We start from the raw sequence: 26,921 nt of genomic DNA on the forward strand, positions 1-26,921 counted from the left end.
AGCGGACCGCAATAGTCAGGAACGGGTATACCGTCGGGGACAAAACTCCTACCCTAGATTCCTACGCTTAGCTGGACGAATCAAATGAATCTGGAAATAAAGGTAACTCAACTGTTTGGAAAACTCTAGCCAGGCAAAGTCTTAAAACGTCAGCGTACAGGCTAGGTACCAGTGGACGTCTAATAGCAAGATAGAAGGGGAAATAAATTGGTCGCACTTTGAGGAAGAGAATAACTCCGCTGCTGATGATCTGCTGTCCCAGGATAACCGAGGGGGACAACATGGGATTAGTCCAGGCTTTTCAGGAAATAATGGAGGAAGTTGATTTGCATTGCCAAAATAAACGACAATAACAGAGCGTTGACATGGTTGTCGCATTGTGCTCCACATGAGGCTCAGTGGCTATCATATAATATATACTTCACAAACACATGTATCTTGCGCAAGAATTATCTCAATTGCAGTTCATGAAAATGAAAATAATATTTTGGATCTGGTGTTCAAAGCAATGCCTATGTATCTCAGCATCTTCCCATGCACTTGTATTTCATTTCACTTAACTTCGCTTGCAACTGCTGCATATCTAGATATTTATCTTAGCGCTCCTTCCCGTATTCTGTGCATGAAAAGTGAATTTGATTTAACTATAAAACGTTTAGCTCTAGTTTCTTCTACTAAACAAACACAGTTCACATTCAACATTTGTACAAGGACCAATTGAAGTTCACTTCGCTCCGCTACATATAACAGTCTACAATATCCTCTGAGGGATTTCCTTTTGTCAACATTCAAACTTTTTGTGCCACCATTCAACCGTTCTCCAGCGCTACCAATGGCAACAACAGAGAAGCTATAAAGAAATTTCCTCAATTCTCGTCGATGCACAAGACTAGGATACACGGAAATATTGGATTTTTCGCATAGAAGGACGATATCAGGAGCACTGACTTCCTTTCCTTGCTCACCAGTCAGGAGGGTGTATATAGGGATACATTCTACTGAGCTGAACGTTAATAATGCGAAGGCAGAATCTAGACGTGTAGAGAGACATTCTCGTCTGTTGTACAATCCTTGAATCATGGAAGGTTGGAAATATCGTTGATGATTGGACGAAGGACAGTGGTAACTGAAGAGTTTTGCAATTTTCATGACTATGAGAAATCGATGCATCTTAATTTCTTGTTGAAATTCTTGGTAATCTTAGCTCAATAAGAGGTTTAAGAGAATCAACATTTTTTTTCGGCTTTTTAGTCAATTTGCATTTAATTGACGGCCGAATCAAAGCAATTAAATAGCATAGCCACTGCATGAAAAACTCGAATACTACATGATTGCATGTGTCATGATAACAGCTCTACTTAAGGTTTACAGAGTCAAAATTCAGTACAGCAAAATCGAAACCCACAACCGTTGTCGAAGGGATGCAACTACGCCCGAAAGACATTAAATAAACTAGCTCCAGAATAAATGCATGCATACATACTAAGTAAAATTACAAGAGCAGATAAATTTAAATCAGATTATCAGAGAACTTTCAAAAAGTATGGCATCCAACCCTGCCAGATCCTTAGACTACCAACGCAAAGCAAAGGCTGCCTCCTGCCCAATGTTGTTTCAAACTGCCACTATCACGTTTCGAATGAATTAAATTTCCGCTTCCTTGGCACGAATCAAACGAAGGATGGATATATTTTCGGGACCCTACCCTCACATGCCCTCCTACCCACCGTACAGCCCAGAACTCTCTCTCTCTGGAATGTAAATTTCCTCCCTAATGCAGTTTTAATGCATCGTGATAAAATACCAAGAGGCGACTACTGGGAAATTCTTCCAACTCGGTTGGAGTACATTAAGTTCAGCGGATTCCATGTCGTGCATGCACATAGCGTGCTCATATCCTCAAGGAAATGTGTGCCTGTGACCAGCTCAGATACCGAGTTAAAGTGGTTTCCTTCCTGAGAATCGTACAAGTTTAATGTTTGATATGTGGTAGAGCCACTTTCCAGTGAAACTCTTCGGATTAATACGGAGGGTGCTTCTGGAAGTTAATTTAGTAATTTGCAACTAGAAGTGGTTGAAATTATAAAATCAACCATCTTAATTTAACTTTACATTTCTTTTCGATTTATGTCCTTAATTTCTTAATTGCATAGATTTTCTGGCTCGTTATAAGAACAATTTTGGTGTCCCTGACATAATCCTAGGGAGAACCTCAAGACGCTATCGAAAATTTTAACTACTTGAAGCAGGTATACCTCGCTTTCAGTAAGCCACTTCAAGCTAAACTCGGTGTGATCAAAAATGGAGCATCTACAGGAGTTAACCGAGCTTCAGCGCTGGAAGACTCCGGGAAAGGACAATCACGGAATACCTTCCGGCACGCCTACCACAGATTTTGACATCATCCTCCCAACGACTCATGAAATCAAACAATTGAAGCACCTTTGTGACGACTATTTGTACTTCAATAAGTAGTTCTGATCCCCTAGCCTACATAATAACTTGGTCCTCTTGGTGAAGAGCAAACTGCAAATGACCCGTACACGTCGGGACACATTGAGAGGTCTGGGAGCCGTCGAAAGCTCTCTATCGGCGTCGATGTGGTGATATGACCAGCTCTGCCCCAGGTGGTAGTTGTAACGTGTAACAGCCATCCCCTTCGGGACCCTGGTCTACTAACTGATGTTAGTAGACCACACTGCCCCGAGCGAATGCTGATCCGTCCATAAATTCCAAGATCAGCTAAGCGTAGGTCAGACCTTAATGAACAGAAGTAGGAGCTTTGACTCCGAAAGTACATCCGTTCCTGACTATTGCGACCCATAGGATACGCTGCTAAAATTCCTACCGAGAACCAACATGATAAACCAAAAAGAAAAATCGACGAAATATCACAGAAGGAGGATGAGTTGACTGCATTTGGGTGCAGGACGAAAAGACGCCCCTTACCGCAACGACATGCGAAAGAGGCAGCGATGACGAAAACATCCAGTACAACATCGGGACGCTCAAGTAGAGAGGAAGCCTTACAAAGTTGCGCGACTGACGGTGCGGAAATGGCAACCCTAATATCCTGTAGAGTCCCTGTCCGTAAAAAAGCCCAGTCAAAATCGCTGGTCCTGATCAGGTGGACCCGGACATGAACCAAGTAGGAGCGCAGTAGATCGTCCTACCTAGAACTGAAGAGGAAAACCTCGTCAAAAAATGCGCTATCGTGGTCAAGCGTATGCAATCAACAACGTTCCTCCAGAGGAACGCTAGCAAAGCAAAACGGGCTGATGGAGCTGGAGGAACCAGTGGACCGCATCTCCTTCAACAGGCGAACGTGGACAGCAGCGAAAGACGCGCGGTAAGCCGGCCACATTTCCCGTTGAGAATACTGAAAGCATCAAATCGATGGCCCACTGCCAAGCGAACTGAGGAAAAAACGGAAAGAGGAAGACGTGCCTGAAGGAGACTTTACTGAAATATCCAGTGCCCAAAAAAAGAACACAAAGAAAGATAAAAGGAAAGAACTCGCTACGTCGCCAGAAACCCGTCTATTGAAAGAACCAGGAACAGAAAAGACAAGGAAACGAAGAAAGGCCAGACCGTCAGCTCTGCTCATTAAGCCGACAGAAGCAAGGCATTTTCAGAGGTCTTCAGTGATATTCGCTACAAGATGAAACCCGAAAGCATTGGAGCAGAAGCGTCTCCATACGGAAAACGAAGGGTGGCGGAGTCCTCGTGGAACTAGGCCCGAAGACGACTAACAATAGTACGTTCTGCGAAGCGGTCAGGGAGCTTTTGTGAAAAAAGGCTATCGTTTTTAGTATAAAGCCCATGTGCTCCCTAGAAATCCGAGACCTTTACAGCCTCACAGAAAAAGGCCAAGTGAATAAGTCCATAAACTGTAAATGTCGAAAAGTAACCAATGCCCTGATAGGTATCACTTCTGTGAATGCTCGAGGTCAAAAACTCGCTCTTGTGGAAGCCTCCGAGCAAGCTGCAAGAAAACTCGTTACCAGCGGGAAAACCAAAACTGAATGGGTAACATGTAAGGTACGAATGTGGGTCCATCAAGTGTCTGGACTATAGACACACGTCAGAAATTTACAAAGGACCCGACAGAAGGACAGCATGCCGCAGACGCGGTCAAGGTAGGTCACCAAGCGAAGACCTTCAGTGAAAGTAAAAGTTGCGTTCTCTGCAAGGATTGTGGCGCGTCTGGTGAAAGCGTTACACACACTGGGGTTCGTGGCAGTGCCCAATCTTTACGGCATCCACTTTCTACTAATTAACATGCATCGGAGTGCAACCACTCACTCGTTCCGACGGCCAGGCTATGGAGGCAATATCTGTAACATAACTTTTGCGTCGCAATCCCTGGCACCGTGGATGGGGTGACGAGCCTGGCTGACACTACTTGGCTGACACTACTTGCTGGCTTGCACCAACCCAGCGCTCAACCCACGTGTGAAACGTCACGATAGTGGACATCGGGAAATTCGTCGAATCTATTGGAATAGGCAGAGTCACACTGGTGTATGCTGATGGTAACGTTGCAGCTGATACTGTTGTAAATTCAGTGATGAACCTTATAACAACAGCATGGGAGTCTTCCATGCTGTAACAAGCTTTCTATGTACTAGTGTACGGCAGAAATTACCAACCTACGGAAGGAGTGTCATAACCTCCGTCAATTGGTGCAAAGTTTATATGCTTGCGAGGAGGTATGCGTCATGAAGTTATAATATAGATCTGGAAAAAGGAGGCTCCGTAGTACGATAAATAAAAGCAAAGCTTGTGACTGGAAGAACCTAGTGAACGAGATGTGGGGACTTTCCTTTAACTCAGCCAGAAAATCAAGGCTCTGTGGAAACCCTGCTTACCAAGTAGCGACCGGAGGGACCGCATTGAACAGGCATTATCCTGCAGACACCCCATGCGAATTGAAGTCAACAGCGCGGATAAGGGAGCTCATAGAGCAGTTCTCATCATGAAAAACAAGAAGGCGCCAGGTCCTGATGGTATCCCGGCGGAAGTTTACAAACACCAATGGCCAGACTTGATGCTCGGTGCGTTCAACGCTTGGCTGAAGGAAGTCATTTTTCCTTGTCGCTAGGAAGAGGCGAAACTCGCGCTGATCAGCCAAGGAAAAGGAGACCCGGAGCTGCCTCCTGCATATCGACCGCTGTGTATGTTTGACACGGCCCGGAGTAGACTCACTGAAGAGATTCTCGCTACCCTGGAGCTTATCCGCAGGAAAATTGGAGTTCAGAGTAGGGAAATCCACGGTGGAGGCTGTCGTGGATGCGGTTCATCGTGCTAAGGCATAACGCTTGATGTCAGAAATACCTTGAATTCCGTAAAATGGACAGATATGCAAGTCACATTAGAAAACTTATTCCAAGTGCCGAGCTATCTCTTTCGGATATTGTGGGATTATCTAAAAGACCGCTTTCCGGTCTAGGAGACGCTAGCAAGCCAAAAGAGGATGGGGATAACGTCGGGAGTAACTAACGAGGATGCACGAGAATCAAGATAAAAGAAACGTGGACAGGCATGGGAATGCATGCAGCGGAACTAACTTTAGGGACACACGATTCTATAGCGGGATCCCCGGAATCATCCGGAATCCTCGTTAGTCCTTCTAGGAATATCAAGTTAAAAACTAGAAAGGCTAGCCAGTAAAACTGAGGACCGTATTGGAGGGGATCCCAGCTTACAAATACAACTAAAACCACCGTAACTAAACTGGGACTGTTACGCATTCACCTACCCTACTCCTAAAAAAAATATTAGCATGATTGCGGCGCTGTTTGAAGCAGTTCTTTGTGCTCCTCCAAATGGCGTCTGTTAAGCAGCAGTTATCTGTGTGCTTCCTCTCGCTTGTCGTAACCAGGCTTTCGCCTCTGGTAAAGCCTGCTTGTCTGGAAAAGTGTAGCTCGCAAAATTGGGGAGCATTCACGTTCTGAGCTTAGTACCATTACATACTCGCGTGGTCGCACCATCCAGGGACCGTGTCCTCCTCAAAAGGTTTCGTCATCCACTCGGACAACACACTCGGCATTCTGTTAGAGTTCTTTTTCTAGGCCGATTCGCCCGTGTCTTCCATGTTCACGCGCGTTCACGTTAATCATAGATCCCAGGCCCATATGAGATCCCGACCTTCACAAGTATCACGTCTAGCTCCGCGTACGCTTCAAGCATAGCAGTTCCACTCATATTCGTTGTTCGGCTGCCCCATTCAAGATGCTATGTTTTAAAATACCATGACTTTCGGTCAATTTCCTCTCGCGTCCAGAACCAGGGCGCTCAGCATCGTCTATTTTAGCGGCGATCCTGTGCAGCTTGGCAATAGTGGAGGTTGATTTGGAGTTTTGTATCAACCTCAGCTGGTATTTGTGTTGAAATCTCTGCTATATTCCGGGCAACTACTACCAGAGAAGAACTTAAGACAATCTCGGAGAAACGCTTCCAATTATTTCACATTTTTCCCGTCCCTGTGGTGATCAATCTGGTGGTTTAGGCAAGTCTGACGAAAAGGAAGGGAGGGATTCACCAGACCCATATAATTTTCACCCCAGGCCCCGTTTCTGCATGATTTCCACCTTGGGCCTTGATTCTCTCTCTACGACCCTGACCCTTGGTCATTTAAATCACCTGCAACTGCAGAGACTAATACTCCCCAGCATCTGGCGGGGAGTTAAGGAATTCTCGCCACACACTAAGGCTTAACTATGTGTATCTCTTAGCAATTGCATCCCATGAAAGGTCATAAAATTCCAAGACCCTCTAAAATAAATCCAAATAATGTGCGCGGAAAGGATATTAACAACGGATTTGGTCCTACTGTGATTATCCCGAATAAAACACAAACTTTTTGTCTTAGTATTCAAGCATAAACCATTCGCCCAAAACAAGGAGACAATGTTGATAAATTGGTGGAAACTGATACTGATCAAGCCCAACTTATTATTATTCTGTTAAGGGAAAGTAGCACCGCGTCCTTGAAGAATTATTGTACCCTTTTTACTGGTAAACCAGTAAACCAGATTAAAGGAGGCACATTTGTCTATAGCGTAGATTTCCGCCTGGAATATGCTAGTGTACCTGCCCATTGGCTCAAAGTACATTTTTCTTGGGCCAATGACACCGGCACCCGCTCCCTCTGCTGTGAGGGATCCGTCAGTGTACCAAGTAATCAGTTGCTGGTTTAAGCCGTATGTCGCAGCCACGCTCTCCCAGTTTACCTTGTTACTCCAACATGTTTCAAACTTCTTATCGAAGTGAAACCTCGTTGTCATGTTATCCCTCGGTATCAGTAATTCGGGAGACCGTCTAGAAAGAATATCAATCCTCCTTCGATTTAGGCAGCTCCCCCCCTCACTCATACTACCGGTCATCCTGAATATTGATCTCCTTGCCTGCATCTGTATGTGCAGATGGAGAGGGGTTAATCCCAGAAGGACCTCCAGGGATGCCGTTGGGCATGTCCTCATTGCCCCACTGATACACACGCAAGCCAGCCTTTGGAGCTTATGTAATTCCCTGGCTTGTGTGCTGAGTTGGGTTCTTGCTGCCCAGATTACCGCTCCATAGGTAATCATTGGCCTTACTATTGCAGTATATATCCAAAGTAGTATCTTCGGGCTGCAACCCCATTTTTTTCCTGCTATGGATCTGCAAGTCATCAGAGCCCTCGTGGCTTTCCGACATGTCTCTTCCAGAGTAATTTTTGGTCTAGCGTGATTCCCAAATATTTGACCTCTGTTTCTCGTTTCATCTCCATATCATGTAATGTTATGGCTTTCAGGTGATCCAGCTTACGCCACCTAGTGAATGGTACTATGGTGGTTTTGGTTGGATTGATCCGCAGTCCCGCCTTCCTGCACCAGGCACTAGTAACCCTTAATCCAGTTTGGATTCTATCACATATTTGCCCCTACAGATTAGAACAATGTCGTCCGCGTAGCCCTGGACTTGTATTCCAGTATTAGTTAACACGTCCAGGAGTTCACCCACTACCATACTCCACATCAGCGGCGATAGTACTCCACCCTGTGGACAGCCTTGAATGGTGTTCATGATAATAGAATTTGTACCTGTTGGTACCTCTATTTGTCTGCTTTCTAGCATTTTGCCCACCAGAATGCCAGGGTGTTTCCCACTCCTTTGCTGCTCAGGGCATCCTGTATCTCTGTGTGCGATGTGTTGTCGAATGCTCCTTCGACATCCAAAAACGCGCACAGTGCAATTTCTTTTGTTTCTATGGCGTCCCGTAGTACCTCTGTCAGCTGATACAGAGCAGTTTCAGTTGACCGTCTTGCCCGGTAAGCGTGTTGACAGTGATGTAGGGGATTACGCTTTAGAACGTTAGTTCTAATATAGTTGTCTATGGCCTTCTCCACCGTTTTGAGTACGAACGATGTTAGGCAGATTGGTCTGAAAGATTTAGGGTGAAAAGGATCCTTTTTACCCGCTTTCGGAATAAAGACCACTTTTGCCCGTCTCCATGCCCTTGGGATGTAACCCAGTGCTATGCTCCCCCTTACCGCCCTTAGAAGAGACTCTAAGATAATTGCTAGGCCTCTCTGGATAAGTGCTGGGAAAATGCCATCTACTCCGGGAGATTTCATTGGTTTAAAAGTTCCCACTGCCCATCTTGGCCTAGCTTCTGCGCATACCCCTTTTGCTAGTTTCCAGCTCTCCTTCATTCCCCTTTTATTCGTTGTTGGGTTGTCAGGCAGATTGTTGTCGCCTGCCACCGAAGGGTAGGACCCCGGGAAATAAGTTCTGAGAAGCAGGTGTATCCTGTCCTCCTCATTCTCGGTGAATGTCCCATCTTCCTTTTTCAAGCAGACAGAGGATATTCCCCCGTCTTTGGCTACAGCCTTGTACAGCCTGGTTGCTTCTGTGATCCGTTCAATCCCTTCACAGAATTCCCTAAAGCTGTTCCGTTTCGCTTCCCTGATGGCGTTGCTATACGCAGTCAGTGCATTTTTATACCTCCGCCAGTCCCCGGTTTGTTTTGCCCGGTTAAAGAGTTTTCGTACGTCTGTTCTCATTCTGGCTAGGTTCTTGTTCCACCATGGTACATCCCTTGATGACTTCACTGTCTTTGCCGGACAGCTAGCCTCATATGCGTCAATGACGATTGTGTTGAGGTTTTCCACCACCGTTTCTAATTACAGTTCGCTCCTGATGTCATCGCCCCCTTGAAGGTGGGCAATGCTTACTGGTGGGTCATTTCCGTGTACAGAATTAGATTCTTATAACGTGCCTATGAAGCAAAACAAATGAATAAGTTTTCTCCTTCTCAAATCCTACACTTGAGATAGTCCACACACAAGACCTATTAAACTCAAAACGCTTCCTATATCGTTCCAACAATTGTACTCTCCTCTCCTTTTAAATAAAACTCCAAACCGGCTTTAGTTTAATGGAAAAGGATTTCATACTTTTTGAAAAAAACTTAAAACTTGCTTCATTTCCCGGCAAAACATTATTCGTTTTTCCTCAAACATATTTCCGCTATGAAAAAGGAAAAAAAAAATTCTTGGCAGCAAATCTTTTTGGCACGAATTTCTATTCATGTCGTAGGCATACACCGTACAAAAATATCCTATTTTCCTGGCTACTAGAATTTTTCAAGCTTCCCAGCCACACTACTCCTATCGCATTGAAGATTTTCTTATGCGAGCAGATATTCCGGAAAAATCATACACAGAATGCGAGCCAAGTCACTGCAAAAGTCGGAGGAATGCTATGTCAGATACAAAGGACACTATAGGAAACCACATAGAGAGCAAAGGTCTGTAAATACTAACGGTGCAAGGAAATTATTGATTGAAGACTGCAGTAACAAAATGACTAAACGATACGGCAACGGATGCAGAAATCTGTTATGATGTAAAGATACTATTGATGTTATCCTAAGCCCGAAGTTTCTACTCATGGAAAAACCAAATATATCCAAAATTTCAGACTGAATCGTCCTGTTTTTCTCGAGTTACACTGTCCTCCTTGAAATATGACTATTATTTTTTTATAATATAGAAAAATTGTACATCTGCAGTCCTATTGTTTGACAGCACCCAAAAAATTGGCCAGCTCAACTGATTTCAGCACTAGCTCTTAAGTCCATATTTCAATTAGCAACCAATGAATTTGGCTAATTTTTATTCTGAAAACAAAAAAAATCCGCAAAATCCAGGACTGAAAGAGCAGGTTAGGGTGGTCCTAAGTTGGCCAGCTTAATAATAATAATCGTTGGCGCAACAATCCATGTTGGATCAGGGCCTTGAAGTGTGTTAGAGCACTTCATTCAAGACCGTAACGGTACACTAGGAGGCAATGTGGTCAGCATTGCGCTCGCCCGAGATTATTACCCTGATTTGACTCAGGTACTCATTCACAGCTGAGTCGACTGGTGTCCGACGTCAAATCACGATACAAATTCCACTGCCACCAGCGAGATTTGAACCGCGACCTTCCGTACGACAGCCTTGCGCTCTAACCACTCAGCTATCCAGACAGCTTATCCATTGGAAAACCGCCTCTGCTGAGAGAGGTGCCAAAGAAGTAGCTAAAGATACTTATCCCTCCGATTTTCATAGTTAATCCAAGATCAACTTTCAACTATCACCTTCGTCTGGCTGAACACGTCCACTTGACTTTGGCTGGTTCGTTTCAATACCAAACACCACGCTTTGAGCTTGCCTACTCACCAGCTGTCGAAAATAAGTCTGCAAAGTCCCCTAATGTGATTTTTCAACAGGCAATAGGCACAAATACCCACCAGTCCGCACCATTTCCGAGTGCATCCTCACATCAAGAAATTAATTAACTACACTGAGTCCCTCATCCTTTTCCAGCAGCACTGCAAAATACTAACGGAATATTGTGGAGCCTCTCCATTTTCATTGGCCTAATCTCGTAAATGTCCGTCAACCTCAAAACATCTTGCAACTATAGCAATTTTACCAAGACATAATATCAAAACTATAATAAAATAATTGACCCTTTTTTTACTACAGTTAACATTGTATTAGTATGTTATGTATCTGCGCATGCTAGCGTGTAAATGCATGCATTTTACTTAAACACTTCCCCACAAGAAATGTAGAGACATATTTGTGAGAAATACTGTTGCATTTGGTAACACATTACAGTGGGCGGTCATTGCTTGGGCGCTTAAAGTGCAACGAAGGGTCAGTTGGTATTTCGAGAGTACCATAGCCAGTGTCGTACGACAGCCTTGTGCTCTAACCATTCAGCTATCCGGACACTTTTGCTCTGATGAATCCATCCTCCAGATGCTCCATTATTTCCAGAAAGGCTTATTCTCTGTAAGCTCATTGCGTTGTTTGGCGCCTTTGGTCTTTGACCCGGATGTCATCACCATGATTTCGATATGGCTCCCCACATGGATAACTTTTTAGCAACCGGTCCTGTGTTTACTAAGGAAGATGAGAGCTGACACCTTTCTCCGAGATTTGGGAGAAATGTCAGCAGGACCCGGTTTAACTAAAAGGAGGAGCTGAAAAGGTCCGAAAAAGGCATGGCCGAAGAAAACTTGATAAAAATATTGCCGCGTGTGTTCAAAGGCATGAAATCGCTGTACAATACAAGGACTTAGATAAGGCCACTTCTAAGGCAGAAAGTTCCACTGCCTTAGCAGAGCAGTTCAAGCCGCACAACATATAGAAGGCATTCATTATAAGCCCCAGAAAGACTGGACTAGCTGGACTAGGACACTACACCAGGCACACCCCCAGAGAAACCATTTCATATCACGAGACGTTATACCTTCCCCAGTAGAAGGATTAACTTTAGTGAAAATCTTTCGGAAATCTACGGTCGCATGTCAACGAGGGGTCCAAAAAGCAATGGGTGGAACTGACCAGGAAACGAAGTACCGTGTCTACAGGGAAGCTCGAAGAATCCTCGGACTAGCTTTACAACGAACCAAATGGGTCTGCTTGAAAGAACTCCGCGCAGATCCGGATATCAACCCATGGGGAAGCGCCTACCGAGTTATATTGAGTAGATTCAAAGATCAGGCAACACTGTAAAATATATTCCGCGATCTCCTACTGTAAGTTGTTCTGGATTATGATAACATTAACACCCTTCGGAGACCTTTCGATGTGCCTGTAATACCCCATGTAACAAAAAAAGAAGTTCTGAAGATTTAGAATAGACAGGGAGGTAACAAAGGAATGGGCTTCACTGGTATACCAAACAAAGTCCTTAAGTTGGCTTTTAACTCGTGGGTGGACAAATTTGTGGAGATGTTTGAAGCATGCTTGCTGGATGGAATCTTTCCCGAGATATGGAAACGCCAAAGGCTAGTGTTGTTGCCTTAAACTGCTAAACTTCTTGATAAACCATCTTTCAAAGACCTCCATGTCTATTGGAGATTTCCCCATGCTAGAGCGAGTAATTTATATCAAATTGCTGCTGGCTTTTAGACAGTCTGTGGGACTTATCAGACCAACAATTTAGTTCCCATACCGGGGATCTGCACTCATATTACCTGCAATGTTTAAGGGTTGAGTTCGTTTATAAGAGGACCGAAGCGGCATACGTGGTAACCGAAATGGTATTGATCAACATTTTAGCCAACAGGAGGACGCGTATCTAGGATAGCGCCGATTCTTTCTCTGATCGGCTCGTGAAAGCCGCCGAAAGGGCGGAATCGCTGAGTAGCTGGCAATAACGGTGGAAACAGGGGAAAAAGGTCGATGAGCCCACAAACTCACAAATGGGATACAATTAATCACATGGTGGGACAGATTCAGTACAGCTTAAGAGGGGCAGAGGAGGTGAGAAAGGCACGTTCGCGAATGAAATCGATGGGGAAAGCAGAGGCCAGAGCCATATCCAACCCGCGAAGTAAACTTTGGGTGCTTTTTGGTACTCCACGGGAAAAAGGGCGGGAGTTAGTGGGTGGTTGTAGTAAGTAAAAATCCTACACGCTTTAACATAATTACCAGTGATTTTTGATAACTTCGATTTCCGGAAGAAAAGATAAATGGCCTGACAGAGGGACAGACAACGAGATAGTAAACCAATTTTACTCAAAACCTTTAAAAAGTCATCATCATTATCGTGGCACTACCCACGGATGTCGGGCCCTGGTCGCCTTGATCGTTGTCCTCCAATTATCTCGATCACGTACCTGCGTCCTCCAATCTTGGAAGCCGAGTAGTTACTCGGAGTCCGTATATATTGTGCTCTCTCACCGTGATCTCGGTCTTCCGCTTAGTCTCGCTCCATCGAGATGTCGCATCGTCCGTTCATAACCTTTTTTTGGAGGGGATCGTCGTTCATTCGTTGGGCATGCCCTGCCCACTGAAGGGCGTTTTAGTTTAACGAATTTCAAGACTTCTTGTTCATCGCACACTTCCTACATCTCATAGTTGTACCGGATGCACCATCCATCACGATCGCGAATTGCTTCGAGAATTTGCGAGAAGGACTTTCCTATCGAATACATTTAGCAAATTTTCGGAGGCTTGGGTTAGGGTCCAGGTTTCGCATCCATAGCATGGTACTGGTCGTACGAAGGTTTTGTATACGCGTAACTTTTTGTTTCTGTGCACATACTTCGATTTCGAGAAGAAGGTCTTGTTAGCTAGCTGTATCCGTCACTTGGCCTCGTCAGTCTTATTGGTGTCCTTGACAGGCTGCTACCCAGATAAATAAAGCTGTCTACGAATTCGATGGTGAGGTCCCATACGTTGATCTGTTCTACTTTGTTGCATCATTATTTTCGTTTTGTCCTCATTGATGCGTAGTCCAACTTCTTTCGGAGCAATGTCAAGAGTATGCAGAAGTTCCTCTGCGTCCGCCTGTTTTCGAGACATGATGTTCATGTCATCTCCATACGCTAACAATTGTGCCGACTTATTGAATAACGTCCCGCGGGTATTGGTATACATTGCTCGCATAGCATATCCGAGTGCTACGTTGAAGAGCGTCGGCGTGGATCAGTCAACCTGTTCCGTTCCATTTCCCCCTTCAGTAGATGGCCGAATGCCAAAAGCTGGTTTTGGCCCCACCAATGTGTAGTGCTGATAATGCTGCCCGACTGTCGAAACAGAGTGAAATTATGCCAATGCCAATGAAATGGCACATATCACCGCCTCGAATATGGTCGTCATTTTTTCGGAGAAAACCGCTGCGCTCGATCTGTTTTCCATGACTGACCCGTCGGTGAAGATTATTAAGTCTGTAACCCCAAAAGATTCGTGGCCATTTATGGACCCTTCCTCTCTTTTGGCGATTACGACGGAATGAATCCGTTTTGGTGAAAGTCTACCTATCGTAGTTCTATAGCACCAGAGCAATCTGCAGGATTTCTCGTATTGGTTCTGGTTCCACGTTAACTTGGAGTCGAGATGTACTACTAAATACTTGACTGTTTGTACCAGCAGGATTTTCGACCCTACTATGGTGGATAGCGTGTAGCTGCCCCACCTGATGTGCCAAGTGAACATAACTAGTCCAGTTTTCTTAGCGCTCACCGTGACCCAATTACGGAGGCACCAACTCTGTCGGGATACCCGAGTGGTTGGAGCACAAGGCTGTCGTCCAGAAGATCGCGGTTCAAATCTGACTGGTGGCACTGCTATGCTATTCATCCTCAAGATATCCAAATTCCAGTCCACTACCTCAACGTTCTTCTGCACCTCGTCCCTCCAAAACATTCCAGAGTTCTTGGTACCGAAATTATGGCAGGGAAACAGATGCCTAATATTGAAATTAATTTTCAGTTCCTGTAGAAACAGATATTATAATTAGAAGCTCCAGCACAATTAAAGGTTTTTTATTCAATACTATTAGTAACAATTAATATAATTATTTCATCCCTTCAGTTAAAACTTCATAAATAGTGACACCCAGTTGGAATTTCCTCAAACCACTTCCAGATCTAATCTTCCATTAGCATAGTATCTCAAAACCCGAAATAATGACAAAAATATTGAAGAAACCTGTCGAAGACACCGGAATTACCAGGGACTGGCTGAAAAAAGTTTGTAGCTCCTCTGGCATCACAAAGAGAGTGAAAAATAAAAACCTGAGGATTAGAGCCATGGTTCGGGCGACAATGCACAAAGCATTCGAGAGACAAAAGGAGCAAATGAGGAAACACCGGGAAATGGTCCTTCGAAAACAGGCTGAGGTGAAGAAGTGGAACGCCGTATGGAATCAGAAAAAACATAGTTCAGAGAGAGACGCATAAGGAAGCGTGTAACGCTGTTTTAAGATAACTTAGTAACGAATTTTTCTAGTGTTAAGGATAAATGTAACGATAAGTGTAATTTTAAGATTTGTTTATGTATTGTAAATAATAAAAATAAGTAAAAAAATTAAAGAGATTCAAAAAACCTTCGCTGCTTTATCTAGAAAATACCATATTTGTAATTTCGCTTCAGGAGTCATAACTGCTGGAACACTGCGAATTACAGGGCTGTCCATTGGAGCGAGTCAAAGATCCCAACTATTGCCGTAAAATATCTAATCTTATTGACCTTGGCAGCATTCACCACAGAGTGAAACTACACCGTCTAAGTGGCTAGCCTCTGGGTAGCGCAGTGAAAGTCACGAACCTGGCGGAGCAATCGTGGAAGTAAAAATTTTGAAATCATTGGAAAAGAGTATCCAAACTCTCGTCCCTGAACGAAGAATTTTTGGCCCCCTACATGAGGATAGACGATTCCATAGCCTACACAATGACGAAATCTATGAGTGATACCATCAACGTCCGATTGTGGATAAAATCCGGCTCAATAGGTTACAGTGGGCGGGTCACTTAATCCACTTGAGCCCGGAAAATCTATAAGGGCAATTCTACGGTAGAAAAAGAAGGACGCCAGACAGCTTTTGTGGGATATCGAATTGGTGGATCTCGGCGCAAAACCGGGATGTCCGGAGTTCCTTATTAAGGTAGACCTAGACCGGATACCTGCCGTTGATGATGATGTGTATTACGAACCGCCGTGAGGAAACGACTGTCCGCATTAGAATATTGAACCACACGGTTACTTCAAAATCAGCAATCAAATACCTTGGAGTGATGATAGATATAAGGTTGAGCTTCAAGCAGCATTTACAGCATATTTACGTTAAAGCATCTGAAATTAGAATGAGCCTGGCATGATGATTTTTTTTTTGGGGTAGGGTAGGTGAATACATTTACGCACACAGTTTTGGACTCCCGATTCGGTACGTCGTCGGACTACCAACTAAACACCTCCCCATCGTCAGAGAGCTAGCCTGGAAGGGCCCGAACGTAATGGGCAACACGGTTCCAGCTATCAGCAGTCCTCAGCATCTCTTCCACAATGTTGTCTGGAGAGAGATCCCCTGTGTTTAAATAGAGCTGCTGACGAACCCCATCCCACCTTCCACAAGAAAAAAAGTGTGGTGGGCATCGTCCACAACTCCATTGCAAAACACACAATCCGGAGAACGCGCCTTTCCAATCTTGTGCAGGTAAGACTGAAAATTTTCATGCCCACTTAAAAATTGGGTAAGGAAATAGTCAGTCTCACCGTGCTTCCGATTCACCCACGCACCTAAGTTGCCGATGAGCCGCGCAGTCCATCTGCCTCTAGTTTCATTTTGCCAAGAGAGTTCCCACTCGTCTATAGTGTGTTGCCGTTCTTTGCGAGCGACCACCTCCCTTGGCTCATCTCCCTTGCGCTTGTATATGGCCTGACGCTCCCTAGCAAGAAGGGCAACGGGGATAATTCCCGCGATCACCATCACGGCCGGTTCAGAGACTGTGCGGTACGCAGACGCCACCCGTAAAGCTCCCCGTCTCTATACTTACACGAGGCGTCTACGATATACCTCCTTGTTAAGAGCGCCAGCCCATACCTCTGCGCCGTAGAGCAGGACAGACTGCGTTGAGCTCATCAGGAGACGTCGCCTACTAGACGTAGGACCCCCAATGTTTGCCATTAGCCTACTTAACGCCGAAACTCCAGCCGCAGCCTTGTTCGCTGCTGCTTGGATTTGCTCAGAAAAGCTCACCTTTGAGTCAAGAGTCAACCCGAGGTACTTTACCGCTGATTTTGTCCCTCAAAATCCGTAAGAGATAGTTCGGCACGTTGAAGGTATTGTCTAGTGTGCCTAGAATGTCTTTCCATCTTACGGAATTGAAGGCGTTTCTGACGTCAAGCGTTACGAGGAGCACCACCCGTCGAGTTCGGCGGCTATGTGCCTCTGCTCGTCGAACGGCGTCCACGACCTGTATGACAGCATCAATTGTCGATCTCCCTGCCCTAAAACCGAACTGCCGGGGAGATAAATCTCCGGCAGCGCGTATCGCTTCAGCGAGTCTACTTTTGATGAATACCAGTTTGTACACCTCTGCTGGAATACCATCGGGTCCTGGCGCCTTCTTGTTTTTCATAGAGAAGACTGCCTGTTCCAACTCTTTTACAGAGAAAAGTGGACAGTCCTCTGCGCTCTCCGCGCCGACGTCACCATCCCATACGGGGTGTGCAGGAAAGAGCGCCCTCACAATGCGGTCCATCTGCTCGGCCTTAAGTGAACAGGGTTTTCGCAGAGCCCCGATTTTTCGGGTTACAAGTTTGTAACCGAGTCCCCACGGATCCCCGTTCACCCCGTCGATCATATTTTGCCAGCACCGAGCTTTGCTCTTGTTTATTGCGCTGCGGAGCCTTTTGGCTGATTTGTACTCCATCATTATGGTACATGCCTCCTCCCGGTCGCCTAGACGTTGTGTTAAGCGACGGAGCCTGTGACACCACTGTCCACCAATACATGCAAGGTTTGCCGCGCCTCGATGTCTTCCTGGACATGGAGGCTCCGCAGACCGTCGTTATCAGGTTCATAACTGAATTTACGACAGTGTCAGCAGCGGCGCCACCGCCCCCAGGAGTACCCTTCAGCGTGGCCCCACCTGTTCCTAGAGTTTCGACAAACTTCCCGGTGTTCACTTTCGCGACGTTCCATACACAGAAAGATCGCTGGGGTGGCGCACACCGAGAGTTTGTGTCCACTTCGAAAGCAATGTATTGGTGGTCACTTGCCGAAAAGTCTTCCAGAACTCGCCGCCCGTCCACCAGCGACACCAGTGATTCCGATGCGAAGGTTACGTCTGGAATGCTTCCTTCGCAGCCCTGGCGCCGGAACGTTGGGGTGGATCCGGTGTTTAGAACTACCAGTCCTGTTCTCGCCGCCATTTCCAGAATTCGTTTCCCTCTGGAATCTGTGTGAGGCATGCCCCATTCAAGTACCCTAGCATTGAAGTCACCACCGACCACGATCCGCCCATCCGTGCTTAACATAGCGTCCTCCAAAGCCTCAAGCCTCCGACGAAAGTCCAGCATCGCCTCATTCGGCGTAAGATAGACACTAAAAAACGTTATCCCTGAACACCGAATCCAGACAAAGCCGTCCCTCGGCCTTGGGCAAGAACCCCCAGGAGGGTGCCGTCCCGAACCCAGATGGCAGCGGTACCTGATATGTCTGGGTGCCATGAAACTGGGCCCTTGTTTCGGTACTGCTCACTGATGAGTACTAAATCAGCTTTGGTCTCCGCAGCGAACTGCGCTAGCAACTCGTGAGCGGTTGCACTCCGGTGCATATTGATTTGTAGGATGCGAATCATGTTGACCGTATCCTAGCTCTTTCCAGTTCTGCTCTGAAAACTGGACACCGCCCCGATCCCGCAGTGTGCGCAATGCTCTCATCAGTCGCGCCACGGTCCCTGCATAGGACACAGCTTTCCTTTTCATTGCAGCTGTTCGCTTTATGGCCAGCCTGACCGCATTTACGGCATGTTGCCCTTCTGACAGGTCCCCGACAGTTTGCAGATGTGTGTCCATAATCCAAACATCTGTAACATTTGGTTGGGGCGGCCCGAATTCGTATCCTACACACTACTCAACCAATTCTTATTTTCCCGCTGTTTAGAAGCTTCCTCGCGTATTGCTCGGCAACTTCCACCACAGCGAGTTTTTGGCCTCGGGAGTTTGCGGAGGTGATACCACTCCGGACATTGGTTACCTTCGGGCATTCGCGTTTGATGGCCTCTTCTACCTCGTTCTTTTCCATGAGACAGTCAAGGTCTCGGATTTCTAAAGCACACATGGGTTCCAGGCTAGAAACCAAAGCTTTTTCTCCTGGAAGCCCCTTGACTGCTTGACAGAACGTGACTTTATTTATAGTCTTCGGGCCTAGTTCTACTAAGACTCCACCACCCTTCGTTTTACGTATGGAAGACACCTCCGCTCCGTTGTCTTCGGGTTTGATTTTGTAACGGATTTCGCTGAGCACTTCCGCAAAAGTCTTGCCTTTTGTCGGCTTTATAAGCAAAGCTGGCGGTCTAGTCCTCCTTCGTCTCCCCACCTTTTCTTTTGGCACTCCGTCCTTCGTGTCCGCCTTCGTTTTAGGCAGAGGTTTTTCTGATGGCGCGACGTGTTGTTGTCTTTTGATCCTCTTCGCCTTCTTCCTTTCAGCCCTGGAGAGTACCTGAGTGAAGTCTCCTTCAGATATCCCTTCCTCCTTTCGTTTTTTACCAAGTTCGCTCTGCAATGGGCTGTCAGCGATCCGTTTGGTACTCGCGGTGTTCTCCTCGGGAAGCGCGGTTGTTTCTGCTTCCTGCGGATTTTGTCTTGCTTTCCATGTTCGCCTATAGTATGAAATCCTGTCCAGGAGCTCTTCCAGTTCCATTAGCCCGTTTTTCACCCCCTTACCGACGTTTTTCTGAAGGAACGTCGAAGATCGCATGTGCTTCACAACTGCCGTGCATTTTTTAATAAGTCTTTCCTCTTCCGCTTGCGCCAGAGTAATCGACAGTCCTCCCACTCGGCTTATATTCGAAACCATTTTATTAGTTTCGGCAGTTTCCACTATGCCTCTTTCCCCAATTGCAGCACTGTGCTGTATGGTCTGGGTTCCTATCTGTGTTGCAGGTGCTGCATCACTTTCCGAGTCTTTCTCTCCGTCTGCGCGTCCCGATGTCTCGTCGGGTATTTCAGCCCTTGATGCGTCCTTCGCTGGGCGCTGGGGCGAACGGCGCATTTTCATACTGCGAATAAACGCAGCAAGCTCACTCGCCATTTCCACTATCTCCTCGTTTCGTTCGTTTTTTTTCTCCATTTGAATTGTTTACCAGCGCATCGTGTACAAGGGAGCGGGCCGCAATAGTCAGGAACGGGTATACCCTCGGGGACACCTTGGCAGAGCTAGGCTCACATCACCCCATCGACGTCGACAGGGAGTTGTCGACGGCTCCGGGGACTCCCAGTGTGTCCCGGCGTGTATCGGTCATTAGCAGTTCGCTGTTCACCGAGAAACTTTCTCGAGGCTACTACCTAGGACGCAAGTATTATGCCAGCTAGGGGGTCAGAACTACTTGCTCGGGCACCTCGGGGACGCCACTCCCCGTATCGTAAACGACCCATGAAGGATCGTTGACGATCCCTGAGGCACTGGCATGATGATACCAAATGAATACTTGTCTACTCAGCCCCATTTTGGGCAAGTCCACTGCATACCACGAACAATGATCAACGAGTCGGGAACGTGAAATTGGATGCTATTGGTCGGTACCACCATTTCTGAGAAAAGTGCGTGTGACAGACAGACAGACCAGACCTAACCTAAGGGGAATGAAAATGGTGGATGGGCGAAGGCCATTAAAAAAAGGCGAAGAAAAAAGCGAAAGTGCGAATTTACCGACAGGCAATTGTTATGTCCAGTAAGAGCAATTTGTTTTACGCAGAGATATTTGAAAAGGTGAAATCTGATCCCGACCTAAAAGATCTGGGTGGAAATATAATCTGAAAGTAAAATCTGAAGGACCTAGAAAGGCGATCTCATGTTTGAGATCAAAATGCAGCTTGCACAAAACCGAAGGCTCTCATTAAAAGAACAATTTAAGTTGGAACTGGAAGAAGAATCCATAGTGAACTCGAGAAAAGCCCATGGCGGCCATAATGAGACTACCAGTGCAAGCAGCGCGGAAATTATTATAGGGCCGCCTTCATTAAAGAGCTACTTCAAATGCCTCATATTTGGACATTTTGCGGAGGCAAGCACCTGCGGTATTGATCCATCCGATCGGCGCAGAAGATGCGTGGAGAAAGGGCATATTGCCAAGGAGTGCAATAGGGACTTTTAATTCCCATTATGTGAAGGGAAGGAAGGAAGGGATAACCGACATATTGCTGGAAGTGGTAAATGTCCGTAATTCGGACAGGAGTTGCCTGGAATGAAAAAATGAGCTTTATTCAAATAAACCTCGATCAGGCGAGAAAGGTACGATTGTTATTGCATTCAATGGGGGAAATCAGAGGTTGGAGCCACCACCATCTACCCCGCAACGTGATCGTTAAGTGAGGAGGCGAGTTTTAGCGAGTTAAAGTGTGACATGCTGGAACTTAATTGCCAGTATTTTATTGATGACTTTCATCATTTGAAAAAGAAGTCAGACAAACGGACGCAGAGACAGACATTTTACTGGACAGCAAGAATTCAAAAGAATTAACCAGTAAAAGTTTCAATTCATACAAAGAGAACTATAGCTTTTGACCCCATTTCGACGTCTGAACACTAGAATTGTCCATCAGGAATCTTTGCTGACGAACACGACTGCATCGTGGCTAAATTAAGATAAACCCACCTTCATTCAAAAGGCTTCAATACTATAGGATCCTACTTGCTTTGTATCTTTCTCACAAGCAAATGGACTATTCACTAGGACAAGGAGTCTCAGTTCTGCTTATGACGCTTAACGGATATCTTTTAAACTGGGATCCGGTTTTGAATGCAGCTGACTTTGTGAGCCAGGATTGCATATAGAAGTTCAATCCAATGAAAAGGAAAGCTGCGTCCTATGCAGGGACCGTAGCGCGACTGATGAGAGCGGGATCGGGGCGGGGTCCAGTTTTCAGAGCAGAACTGGAAAGAGCTAGGACACGGTCAACATGATTTGCATCCTACAAATCAATATGAACCGGAGTGCAACCGCTCACGAGTTGCTAGCGCAGTTCGCTGTGGAGACCAAAGCTGATTTAGTACCCATCAGTGAGCAGTACCAAAACAAGGGCCCAGTTTCATGACACCCTGACATATCAGGTACCGGTTCCATCTGGGTTCGGGACGGCACCCTCTTTAGGCTACATGTATTGGTGGACAGTGGAAGTTGCAGAGCTCCGGAAAAAGTGTCACAGGCTCCGCCGCTTAACACAACGTCTAGGCGACCGGGCGGAGGCATGTACCATAATGACGGAGTACAAATCAGCGAAAAGGAGACCCCGCAGCGCAATAAACAAGAGCAAAGCTCGCTGCTGGCAAGATCTGGTCGACGAGGTGAATCGTGGGGACTCGGTTACAAACTGGTAACCCGAAAAATGGGGACCCTGCGGAAACCCTGTTCGCTTAGGGCCGAACAGATGGACCGCGCTGTAAGGGCACTATTCCCTGCGCACCTTTATGGGATGATCGTCGGCGCGGAGAGCGCAGAGGACTGTCCACTTTTCTCTATAAAAGAGTTGGAACAGGCAATCCAGGACCCGATGATATTCCAGCAGAGGTATACAAACTGGTATTCCAACATCGGCCAGACTTACTGCTCGGCGCATTCAACGCTTGCCTGAAAGAGGACATTTTTCCTGCTCGTTGGAAGGTTGCGAGGCTTGCGCTGATACCTAAAGGGAAAGGCGACCCCGAATTGCCGTCTTCATACCGCCCCTTGGCACTGCTGGGAAAGTGCTCGAAAAGCTCATCAGAAGTAAACTCACTGTCATGCAAGTCGTGGACGCCGTTCGACGAACAGAGGCACATAGCCGCCGAACTCGACGGATGGTGCTCCTCGTAACACTTGATGTCAGAAACGCCTTTAATTCTGTAAGATGGAAAGCCATTCTAGGCACACTAGACAATACTTTCACCGTGCCGAACTATCTCTTACGGATATTGAGGGACTCTCTGAGGAAGCACTCCCTGCTCTATGAAACACTGGAGGGTCAAAGGAGGATGGAATTCACGTCGGGGGTAGCACAGGGAACCATCCTAGGGCCGGACTTTTGGAACGCTACCTATGACAGTCTACTTAAACTCAACATGCCAGAAGAGTCGCGTCTGGTCGGCTATGCAGATGATGTCGCAGCGCTTGTTGCTGGATGCGCTGTCGAACAGGCGTAAAGCAGACTCGGTACATTGATGCGACGGGTAAGCGGATGGATGACTACTCATGGTTTCAACCTTGCACTGGAAAAAACCAAAGTCGTCATCCTGACTAAAAAGAGAATTCCGACCCTGCGTCCCATATCGTTCAGCGAGTCGATAATCGAGTCAAAATCAGCGGTAAAGTACTTCGCGTTGACTCTTGACTCAAAGATGAGCTTTTTCGAACAAATCAAAGCAGCAGCGAACAAGGCTGCAGCTGGGGTTTCAGCGTTAAGTAGGCTAATGGCAAACATTGGGGGTCCTACGTCTAGCATGCGACGTCTCCTGATGAGTTCAACGCAGTCTGTCCTGCTCTACGGCGCAGAGGTATGTACTGGCGCTCTTAACAAGGAGGTATATCATAAACGCCTCGCGCAAGTACAGAGACCCCCGTCTCTGCGGTTGGCGTCTGCGTACCGCACTGTCTCTGAACCGGTCGTGATGGTGATCGCGGGAGTGAATCCCATTGCCCTTCTTGCTAAGGAGCGCCGACCCATATACAAGCGCAAGGGAGATGAGCCAAGGGAGAACGGCAACGCACTCTAGACGAGTGGCAGCTCTCGTGACAAAATGAAACTAGAGGTAGATGGACTGCGCGGCTCATCGCCAACTTAGGTCCGTGACTGTATCGGAAGCATGGTGAGATTATTTCCTTACCCGATTTTTACGTGGGCATTCAATCTTACCTGCACAAGATTGGAAACTAATTATGGTAGCATCGATGTTTTTCTCGGGGATGGTTTTCGAGAGTAAATCCTACGCCGCCTAGCAGTGGTTGAGGTTGATTCATATCAATCTCAACTGCGGTTTGTACAAAGACGTCCTCTGATTCCGGGCACTAGCCAGAGATATGTTGATGACCCACTTTCTCCTTCCCTTGATTTAATAAGCAATTTGGGTCAGCTCCGCAGTCCTTGCTGATATGGCCTTCCGCTCCGTATCGCCTGCATTGCTTCGACCTGTCATTTGGACTAGTGCATGCCTTCGTAATGTGATCGAAGCCACGGCATCTAAAGCAGAATTTTGAGCACTGACTTCTATAGTCTGACAAAATCGATCCAACGCTTCGCGAAGCTCCTCCTACGTGGTGATCTCATCTTTATCTTTACAGATTATAGTGACCTCCGGCCTACTAGCCCTTATATCGACTTCCTGTCTTGGACACTTTCCAATTTGGCTCAAGAATTTGTCCGCAGTTACAACCTTAGATTTCTTGAGCTCCAACATAAGATCTCCTTTCTGGAACCGTCTAATGGGGCTGACGTTATCCTCTAAGTTGGTGAGTTCGAGGTCTGCCTTCACTCTCCTGAGAATGCCAACATTTGGAGATGATAAATACCACCAGTCTTATCTTCCTCTGGTCTCTTATTTTTCTGGATACCACTTTTCTCCAGGCTTCGGCATCCACCTTTAAAGATCCGCTGCCTTTACCCGAGGTCGCGGCTGCAACCGTTTTACCGAAAGCTTCAGCAGTAATCCTTTTTGAGAATTGAGTCCTTTTTCTTTTCGGGGTCTGCTGGACCGTTGAATCGTCCAACTTTTTGCGCAGCCTCTTCCACGATTTCTTCCTTTTCGTAACTTGAACAGGCGTTACTAGAGTCGCCTGGTTCACTTTTTCATTCGTGGACTTTCCACTGCTTTCGTCTTGGGCCTTGCGGCACGCCAAAGTCCTGCATCATAAATTTATTCTCCTTCATGTTTGGTTTTATTTCTGAGTATCCTTCCCATAGCCACTTTTTATTCATGGGCAGGTTTTTTGATCCCACCTACCCAGCCTACGCATAAGCATTCCCATACACGTACCTCTCCGGATGCGTGCATGTGCATGCCTATAACACATCCGCCGATGATTCCCTGATGACGCGGCTGATGTGAGATTTGGCACCTCAATTAGGAGTACCTTGGTAAAGATTAGGTAGCTCTCATGCCCGTGAATCACATGATATTCAGATTTATCTTTGACGGAATATATTCTATGGGAATCATTGAAAGAGACGTCGGACGGCTTCTAGGCTTATGGAATTATGAACATAATAATCTTCAACCAGGGGTCGCCTTTCCAATCTTACCTGCACAAGATTGTAAAGGCGCGATCTCCGGATTGTATGTTTTGCAATGAAGTTGTGGAAAACGCCCACCACACTTTTTTTTCTTGTGGAAAATGGGAGGGGGTTCGTCAGCAGCTCGATTTAAACACAGGGATCTCTCTCCTGACAACATTGTCGAAGAGATGCTGAGGACTGCTGACAGGTGGAGCCGTGTTGCCCATTACGTTCGGGCCCTTCTCCTTGCTAAGAAGATAGAACTCGACCGGTGGAGAAGCCGGATGGCAGGTGGTTCCTTGAACTGACAGTTCCCTGATTTGAAGGCTCCGCAAGGCGGGAGAGTTCGGGGACTAGCCCGAAGTAATGTGACAAACGGTTCCAGGCTAGCTCTCTGATGATGGGGAGGTGTTTAGTTGGTAGTCCGACGACGTACTGAGCCAGGAGTCCAACACTGTGTGCGTAAATGCATTCACCTACCCTACCCCCAAAAAAAACACCAAATACTACTCAAGTCCAATAATTTGCAGGCAAGACTCAATTTGAATTCAAAAACCAATTTCAATTCAATCAATTACACGCATATTTCACCAGATACCGACAATGTTGAAGTTAGTACTCAATTTCATGTTGTAATGACTCCGAGCCCCAGGTTGATGAGATACCACAATTTAACCATCTCCGGTCCAAATACAAGCAATGGGTCAAGCCAACGTGAATTGTGGATATTGTAGATTGCATTCAGAGCTAAGGGCCACTTGATGCTGCCTCCATTGCAATATAAGCACCCGAACGACACCGGATACCGGAGAGGAAAGTCTTGAGAATGGGTTGGAACAGAACAGCCCGAATTAGTGCCATCCAGCTTATCATAGCAATTTTCCTCTTAACGCAATTTCCTCGGTTTGGGAGAGGAAGCAGAAACACGACCAATGTACAAGTCTGCAAAGCTCCCGTTTCAGTTGTATTTGAGCTTCTAAGTGGGAAGGGATGGTTGGGGATGAAGATGTCAAGGACCTGCTTCATGATGGATAATGGATTTTGATTCCGATTATTGTTTCAGGACATCGTCCAGGTTCAGGTCGTTCTATTGAATGAAGTTTTAGATTCCAGCAATTGAAAGCCAGCGAGGATCCATCTTCACAATTGGTCACCTATCTGGAGTATCTTTGTAGGGTGAATCCATAGAAACAGAAACATGCGTAGCGACACTGCGCGCAAATCTCATCTAAAATTCCAGGCCAGATAGCGCATTACACCCCCATTACATAACACCCGCTAAATTGAATCAGGCTGTAAACTCTCTTAAGTGGAATAGTCAAAATACAAATACCTAAACGAAGATAACAAAGGAAAAGGTGTTCAACCAATTCACCTCATTGTCAACGGAGCAAATTAAATCATAGAATGCTCCAGCACTTGAACCATTTCTGCACATCAAAAATAGCCCAAAAGAACTGGGAAACGTTCCATTCGCCTTGTTGATGTCTTTCATATGTAAAATATCAGGCAAGCTCTCCTGCTCTGATTAGATTATAGCACGCCATCAACAACTCTAATGGGATAAGATTACGTGGCATTGGAGCGAACAAATTGAAGAACGAACGGAGAAGTGCGTTCTGTACCCAGCCGGGTCCCAATATCTCCTCCATTCCATCCATCTCTAGTGTATTGTCA

General features: G+C 46.2%; 1 protein-coding gene across 7 annotated transcripts in view; it reads right to left on the reverse strand.

The window, feature by feature from the left end:
- The window catches only part of LOC119651139 (dorsal-ventral patterning tolloid-like protein 1), a 729,793-nt gene that overhangs the window by 504,832 nt on the left and 198,040 nt on the right, over positions 1-26,921 (reverse strand). The window lies entirely within an intron of this gene.

Source organism: Hermetia illucens, chromosome 3 (genome assembly GCF_905115235.1).
Source record: "Hermetia illucens chromosome 3, iHerIll2.2.curated.20191125, whole genome shotgun sequence".
Taxonomy (NCBI): domain Eukaryota; kingdom Metazoa; phylum Arthropoda; class Insecta; order Diptera; family Stratiomyidae; genus Hermetia; species Hermetia illucens.